The sequence below is a fragment of the Lynx rufus genome, unplaced genomic scaffold (assembly GCF_022079265.1).
Source record: "Lynx rufus isolate CCGP_SWC_20201006 ecotype Redwood Valley unplaced genomic scaffold, mLynRuf1.p SCAF_1, whole genome shotgun sequence".
In the NCBI taxonomy this organism is placed as follows: domain Eukaryota; kingdom Metazoa; phylum Chordata; class Mammalia; order Carnivora; family Felidae; genus Lynx; species Lynx rufus.
In genome coordinates this window covers 149,694,807-149,703,481 of record NW_025814823.1, presented here as the reverse complement: position 1 = coordinate 149,703,481, position 8,675 = coordinate 149,694,807, and the positions used below count along the sequence as shown (strand labels likewise).

The following is an 8,675-nucleotide window of genomic DNA, read 5'->3' as shown; positions in this document are numbered from 1 at the left end:
ATAAATGATCTCAACAATAGTCTGACCCAGGGCATGGCATGGAACAGATGCGGGAATGACACAAGAGTCAAATGGTGAGTACAGAGTAATAGAAAGAAATGTTGCAATAACTAGATTCTAAGATATTTCAGCCTGAAGCAGAAAATCTAAGGGTTAAATCAAAATATGAATAAGTACATGAAAGTATTACATTATTCAAAAATATTTACTAAAGATGTAGCACATGTCTTACATTACATAATTGCCTTTCTTCTCCCTTAGAAGATGAGGTTAGAAAGAAGTCACATTCTAAAAAAGATATTCTTCTTGAAAACAATTATTTAAAGGCAGGGGGTGGTTGAAATTTTATATGGAAGATCTATGGAAGAATATTTTTTTCCACTCTAGAATGATTTAAATATAAATCTGTATTAGGAAACTCTGCGTATTCTGAATTCTACATAATAAGCAAGTATTGTTATAATAAATTTTCTTTCAAGGAACCCCCACTGCATAGAACACGGCCATTTAGCATGTCATCAGAGGAACAATGGCATCATCAATACCTTGGCTCTTGTTAGAAATAGCAAAATCTCAAGCTGTACTCAGGATCTATTGGCTCAGAATCTGCTTTATAACACAATACCCAAGTGATTTGAGAAGTATGAGAAGTTCTTATATTGAGCACAGAGAAATATTTTATTGAGTCCAAGTCTCCTGGTTTCTAAGCTACTTTTTACAAGTCAACAAGACATCTTTAGAACATAAATTACTTGTGGGTGCCCAGGTGGCTCAGTCAGTTAAGTGTTCAACTTCGGCTCAGGTCATGATCTCACAGTTCATGGGTTCAAGCACAATGTCAGGCTCTGTGCTGATAGCTCAGAGACTGGAGCCTGCTTCGGATTCTGGTCTCCCTCTCTCTCTGGCCCATCCCCCACTCATGCTCTGTCTCTCTCAAAAATAAATAAAACATTAAAAACAATTTTAAAAAGGAACATAAATTACTTAGTTCTCTAGCATTTGTTTCATACTTGAAGTTCTAGGCTAAAGTAACTAATTATGCTGACAAGTAATATTCCAGGTTGAAACAATGTGGTCATTTGAAATGATCTTTAGACTCAAATGCAGAAATTAAAATAATTTTAGTAAAGTCAATCTTCTAATTTATACAATCATGATACAGAAAGTTAGAAGAATAAAAACTAGCATGCCTTAATTTTAAACAAATGGTTGTATTTAGCCACAAGAAGTGAATCCCCTGTAATAAGACTTTACTGTACTTTTAATAATATCAATTTGCAAAATTTAACAGATGTGCTAAATACGTATGAGACATACACACATCCACACAGACTTATAGATTTGTCTCCAGAATCCAAAGTACATGCCCTTGTATAGTCCCCTCCTATGCTGTACTTACAGCACAATAGAATATGGTGGAAATGATGAATTTCTAAGGTGGGTTATAAAAAACATCAACACCTCCACCATGTTCCCTTGGACCACTTGCTTTAGGGGAAGCCAGCGACCATGTTGTGAGAGCACTCTAGCAGCCCAACAGAGAGGTCTATGTGGTAAGGAGTACTATTTTGCCAGCCACTTGAGAGAACCATCTTTAGAAGCAGACATCCCTGCAAAACAGTTTGGTTGCAGACCCTGGACTGGCAGGTGACCACTCCTCCTTGACCCACAGAAAGCAGAAGTAGAAGTTATTATTTTCCTTGAAATAATTAGTTACGCAAAAAAAAATAATTCTAGGTATATAGATTTACTTGACCTGAGATTGGTATCGCATCATAAAACTGTACTCTATAAAGCAGGTTTTAAAATCAGCTGTAGTAAGTTTTTAGAAATCATCTAATATAGCACTTCATTTCCAGCAAGGCCTCACTTAACCCATTCAAGATAAATTTACATACTTTATCTGAAGATTTAGGAAGATATTTTCTAGCAGTTGCTATGAGGATCATCAGGAAGAATTTAAAACATTTGGTCTGCCATGAGTGTGTGATAGTAAAATACAGAAGCGGTTATTTTTTATGTACAACTTTAAAGTCTTGAGGGCAAAAAAATTCAGTGCAGACTCAAACTTGCATTACGGTTTCATTTTATTATTTTCAGGTGACTTCTTTGAACACACTGCACACATGTTTGCCTCATTATTTTTCTCAACATAGTTTTATTCATATAAATAAAAGTTATCAGAAAATAAGGAAAGCCATGTCCTAATAAAGAGGTGCCTGAGTCTGACCAAAAACCAAAGTAAGAGTGTATATATGGAGTGTATGTATTTGTGGTTTTTAGACTAACTAAATCCAAGGCTTCTGCGGCCAGGGATTCTGTCTGATGGTGTTACAGGGAGGTGTGTGAAGTGGCTTTTTGCTGGGTGGGAGAATTCAGTAATTCACCCTTCTTGACAAAAGCCGAAGCCAGATAAAACTCACCTCACTCTCTCACGGTAAACAAGAGGGAGCCAAAGTCTGCTGGAGTTATTCTAACAGAGAAGAATTCTACAAGATCAATACAAATTGTTGACAACCTCATATAACATACAGGCATTATCACAGTATAAGAAGAAATTCATCATGAAAGGCCAGTAACAAAACTACCCGGAACTATGTAAGTACAGTTCAAATGTGAATTTGAGTCCTTGTAGATTGATAATGAATAATACCAACAATTAATAATGAAGATCTTCACATTAGGAAGAGTCATTTCTCACCAACCAGTGTGCGATTAGATGAGAACAGAATTCACAAAAGATAAATAGAAGCTATAAAAAAGGAGAGGAGAGAAATCTGGGCCAGAACAGGCAATTCTCTCAGTCACAATCAACAAAAGTTTCATCAGTTCTCAGTAAAAGTCAATAACAAGTTAAAACCAGCATTCTACTCTTTTTTATTTATAGTTTACAGATGTAACTTGTTCAAGTTAACTGCATAATAAACTACATAGATATCATTCTAATAGGTCGTGGTCAGTTTGCTGATTCTCAATTCCTTTGTTATCTTACTTCAGTCTCAAGCTTAAGACCCCCTTGAACTTGGCAGACAATGTATCACAAAGTTTTGATACTCATAGAGCACAAAGAAGCACCATCTCCATTATCATACCTGTCTGCATATCTGGGCAATAAATATCGTATAGGCACAAGGAACAATATGGGCTCAATTAAATTGTCATTATCCAGAGTATACATATACATATTTTGTTATGTGAGAATTGAACAACTGAGGGAAAGGACAACATTTTGGATGCTTAACTGTGTGGGTTTAATTATTTTCTGAATTCGGTATACAATTGTTCCCCTGTCAAAGGGGGGAATGTACGGACATTAAGATATCAAAGACTGTAGTTAGCTCTAGGTATATATCATCTTAGGAATATATACTACTGTAATTGGATTATTACTGCCCTTCAGAGTGGGATACATGGTAGTTTGTCTCTTTCTGTAAACTTAGGAGAAAACTTGATTCTGGGAATTTGGTCTTTGAGGAAAGTAGCAGCTATCTCTAGAGAAAGGAGAAGCTCATTTTTTATAACTGCTGTATAGTTATGATCGTGATCCTTCTATTTCAAGGACATCACTTTCTAGTCAGAGCAATGAGCTTTCTTCATCCCCAAAGGCCACCCAGTAATGATCTTCCTCATCTATTTTCACTGAAGCTACAGGCTATTGTCCATGCATCAAGAAGCTGTTTTTGTTTTGTTTTTTTGTTTTTGTTTTTTTGTTCCTGGTTCTGTGGCAGATTTTCCACGAACCCTTGTGGCAATTTTTTTTTCCTTCCTGCTTTCTGTTTTCTCAAATGCAGAGATGTGTTCATTCTTTTCCTCTTCTCAGCAGGATATGGCTGGAAAAGATCTGAGAGCTTCCTGGGAAAACAAGTCACATAAATGCCAGATAATATTTTTTTCTTTACTAGGTTAATTCTATTTTAAGGGAGAAATTGAGGAACATGGGCAAAAAAGAAGGTGGCTTCAAGCAAGTTTGGCAAATGTTTTAGGAGACTAAACTGCTCAGTCCTGATATTTAAGGCATTAGCAAGAATAAATAGAAATACTCAGCAAAACTCTTTTCTGGGTATATACTGCAGTCGACACAGTTGAGCTCAGGAATCTAGAGACAGAAGAAAGCCATAAATCTGAATGCAAAATGTTGGAAGAAAGTGTTGGTGGAAAGAACAAAAGGAATAAATAGAATCTCAAGGCCTAAGGGGAATTTAAAATATTCACATTATGCTTCTATTTCAGCAAAGTCTGATTTTTCACTCTTCACTGTGTACACAGCCAAGGTTTTTGGTGAAGAGTTTAGGAAGAAGCCTGTAGTTCTTTTGTCTAATCTACTGGTAAGAAAATTTCAAGGTCTGCTCTCATGTGCTTTTGAGAAGGATTTCATTGTTACTTCCAATGTGTATATTGCATACATTTTTTTCCCTTTTTGTTTCAGTTTCTATAGTTCAGGGTTTTGCCTCCTCATAATTTGTATCACTAACTCGACATTCTTCCTAAGCCAGTCTATTTGACACATTGTGACCAGAATAGTCCTATTACTGCAGCTCTTCCACTCAAATCTTGTAGAGATTGCTCATTTTTACCAAACTAAGTACAAGTGTCTTGTTTGGGCATCCAAAGTCTACCATGGTTTGTTTCTAACTTACCTCTTTTCATCTTCCACATGTTTCTAGTATCAGATCTTAGGTCTGGGTTGTTCCCCATGCCCTGAACAGGCTAGCACTTTGTTTACTCTAGACTTCACATACACTTTTCTCTTAGACCAGCATGTTTCTCTTATCGTTTTAAAAAAGATTTTATGAAAACCCATCTGTGAAATTTCAGACCACGTCCCATTTCCTGTCTCTACAATAATTTGCCTTATCCCCTCATTTGATAGTAAGTCTTCCTCCATGACATGAGAGTACAACATTTATACGTCCTGTTCACATAACCACTTACATTTTAATTCTTTCATTTATTTTCTTTGCCCTTTCAAGTCATTAGTCTAGTTTGGAGTCAGGGATATGAAGATGTAACACCTAGTGGTTATTCTTCTTAAGTAACTCACAGGCCACTGAAGAACACAAATGTGCAAGCAAACAATTAAAGTACACTGTGGAAATTGCTGCAAACAAGTGATATGGAAGTACCATATGAGCAGAATAGAGGAATACCTAAGACTATTTAAGAAAGTAGCAATGGAATCTAATGAAAACAATCATATCAAAGTAATATTAGTAAGTAACACGAAGTGCCATGATAGACATTTTAGGTACCATACAATTCCTTCAAATACAATTATTCTCACCACTTTCAGATAAAGGAACTGAGGCTCAGAGAAAAGTTGCCAGCCTACATAGCTGGTAATTAGCACATCCAGGATAACACCTAGTTCTGTAGGAGAGAAAAGGGTCAGGAGTCAAAACCACATAGGGTGGCTGAGTTGCCCTGGGGTGGAAAACAAAACGAGGGGCAGGATGGTTTATGTCTCAAAGGGACAAGGGTGGGACTGCCTGGAGTCAGTCCCATACAGACAGTCTTTTATAACAGACTTCTTCTGGGGAATAGCTGAATTTGTGGATTTGCTTCAGCAAGATGTGAAAAAGAGGCTATGGAAACTCCTGTGATTCCAGACATGCTGATGGAAGAGGGCCCACCAGGAAATCCTCCCAGAAGAACAGGTCGGATTAATTATCCTTGTGGCCCTAGTCCTCCTCCAATGGCTGGTGAATGAGAAGGTCAATGTCTACTCTGAGCAGGAGACAACTGGACATCTACATTCATAGCAGAAGGAAACCATCAAGAAGCAGAGGGCTGACCATGCTGGACAAGTCATTGAATGTGTGCACCTGAACATGGATTGCTCTGTGTCTACACAGACAAATGAGGTCATTCTGGGAATTGCCTCCCCAGGGATCTGGTGTGACTAACACACAGTTCTACAAATGCACATGTTCGTCTCCTTATCTTTTAAGTAGTCTTGAGTAGTTTATGAAAGTATTAATATAGTTTTAATAAGTAAAATATTTTTAGGTTACAAAACTTGACTTATTTTGTATGATTAAAAACTGCAAATTTGAAGACAAGTAAGAGGTGTGTATCCAGTGAACCAAACAAACAAGCAAACAAAGCCAGATAAGGTGGAGGAGTGCTGAAGTGGCAGGAGAGATTCTGCCCTCCAGTAGAGAGCAAGTTAGTTGATTTGACATGCCAGGTCTTATCAAGTTTTCCTTCTCATCTGTTGCTTACATAGTTGTAGCCACACACTGAAGAAAAAGTTCTCACTTAGACTGAGCGGACACACAGGGTGGCCTCTGCCAGCGAAACAGAAGCAGCGGTAAACTGTATGGTCTTTATTTCATGTTCACCAGGTATAAACATCAAAGCATGGGAGGAAAACACAAGGAGCCTCCAGACATAGACCAAACACACATCTGGTGTTTATGTGAAAACATGCAGGGAAGATGTACAGTTTTAAGGACTGCTAGGCAATTACAGTGGGCCTGCCCCTTAACTGGCTCCTGGGAGATCATGGGGCCCTGTTCTCATAGTGCTATCGTGTTCGACAGCCTCAAGACCAGAATATTGCTGATGTTCCAGCCATTACCCCAATTGCTTTCCTAGCGGTTGCAATACATTCTCTAGAAATAACTCCACATACAGTAGTGTCTTTAACTTGTGTATATAAATATTACTGAGTGTAGGCTGCAAGAAAATGTAGACTCTGCCAGGTTAAAGTCATTGGAATTTTAGGCAACTTAGTAAAAAAAATCCCCTCTTCCCATGCAGATTTGAAATAAATTGGAGCTACAGAGGAGGTCAAGAGATGGATGTGAAATCATCTTTTTAAAAAATATTTATTCATTTTGAGAGAGAGAGAAAGAGAGAGAGTGATCACCAGCATGAGCAGGGGAGGGGCACAGAGAGAATCCCAAGCAGCTTCTGCACTGTCAGCAAGGAGCCCAACCTCATGAACAGTGAGATCATGGCTTGAGCTGAGACCTGAGCTGAAATCAAGAGTCAGATGCTTAAGTGACTGAACCACCCAGGTACCCCTAGAGGTGAATTTATCTTAGTGTTAAAGGCTTGGTTGGAAGCCAGTGAACCAAATGGCCTGAAAGAAACTTGCCTATCTTGTCGCAGGCAGGTATAAAACATAGCAGACCTCACTGCAGAGGCCCAGCTGTCCCCACTGGGCATGCCTCACCTGAGCACACACAGGCTCTCAAAGGAGAGGGAAGGGGAAGGGCCAAGACAATGCCAGTCATTCCTTCTCCCAGTTGTACCAGTCCTTAGATGCTCATCCTCCTCTGGGAATGAGGACCAAGAAGAAAAAAGCAAGGCATGTTGCCCAAATGGACTCTCCACATGGAAACACATAAAAAGGGCAAAAGATTTTTACCCCCAGAGAAAGTTGCTTGCTATTAGTTATGGTTTTTCTTATGCAAGGCTATCCAATTGGAAATAAAAGTACAGTAAAAGGAGATTAAACTAAAAGTTAGAAAATGTGACTTCCAGTAAAAACTATGTCACCAATTGGTTTTGTGGCCTTGAAAAAAAACCGCCTGGGGTATTTTGTCATCTCCTCATTAGAGCTTTGGACTAGATCATTTCCTTTCCACTCTAAAATTCTAAAATCCAGTCATCTAGGAGACTGCTCTCTTCAACTCTACTGCTCTATGTGTGGAATGAAAAACGTGGACAATCATTCAATGTTTAACTTTGTCTTAAAGCTTTTACTGGCATTTTCTGAGGCCTGTGGTTTGGATTCAAGGCCAAAATGGAACTTAAAGAAGATTTCTAGCTATAAAGTATAGTAGGACACTGCAACTAAATTCTGAAGCTACCCAGGATCTCCGTGGACTTTGAATCACCAAGAGATTTGTTGTGAAGTTTCAGGATAGAACTTCCTAAATGCACACACTTTGGTTTGGTTTTGTTCTTTCAAAAACCTTGCCAAAATATGGTTAGCTTTCTTTACATGGTTATTACTTAGACTCAAGTTCTGCTTTATTTTGTATATGCCTGGACTCCAGAATTAAACTCAAAAGGTAGCTTCAAAAATATTCTATACTTCTTGACATATGGTGGATAAAATGGGAAAAACTATTCAAGTGTGTAAATAAATCATGGGACTTTAGGACTATAGTGTATTAGTGAACATATATTGAAATGATTCTGGAAGACCAGATCCCTTGTAGAGAGGTAGCGTAAACACCGCTTTACACATGTGCTGAAATAGCAAAGTGGTGAATTTGTTGGTTATGATACATACATAAAATACCGTTAGTTACTTTATTGTATAGTCAGGGATTTTTCAGTATGTGTTTAGCCCAATTCTCCAATTCTTGGCCTTTCCCAAAATAATGCAAATCTCTGAAATAATGAATAGAAATTGAAGTGAAAGAGAATGACATTATTCAATTAGAATGAATACATTTAAGGACCAAGAAAATGGGAAAAAATAAAGGCAGTGAGGTTATAAAGCTTACGGAGTTTTCTAAGCACAATCAGGTAAGAACTGCTTAATATTCACAAATTTCTCCCTGCTCTTTCCCGTTATTTAAAAAAAAAAAAAAACAACTCCAAATTTCAGTACCTCTAATGAAATTGAATTTAAAATTTAAATTTGGGAAGGTGGAAGTGACCTCTAGCCCAAAGCTCTCCTCTTAGAGATGAGGAGACAGATTCTCAGAGTGGTT

The 8,675-nt window shown here is 37.8% G+C and overlaps 1 pseudogene; it reads left to right on the top strand.

The window, feature by feature from the left end:
- Window positions 1–5,450: 5,450 nt before the first annotated feature.
- LOC124509813 (selenoprotein K-like) lies at window positions 5,451–5,707 on the top strand (annotated as a pseudogene).
- The last annotated feature ends 2,968 nt before the right edge of the window (window positions 5,708–8,675 follow it).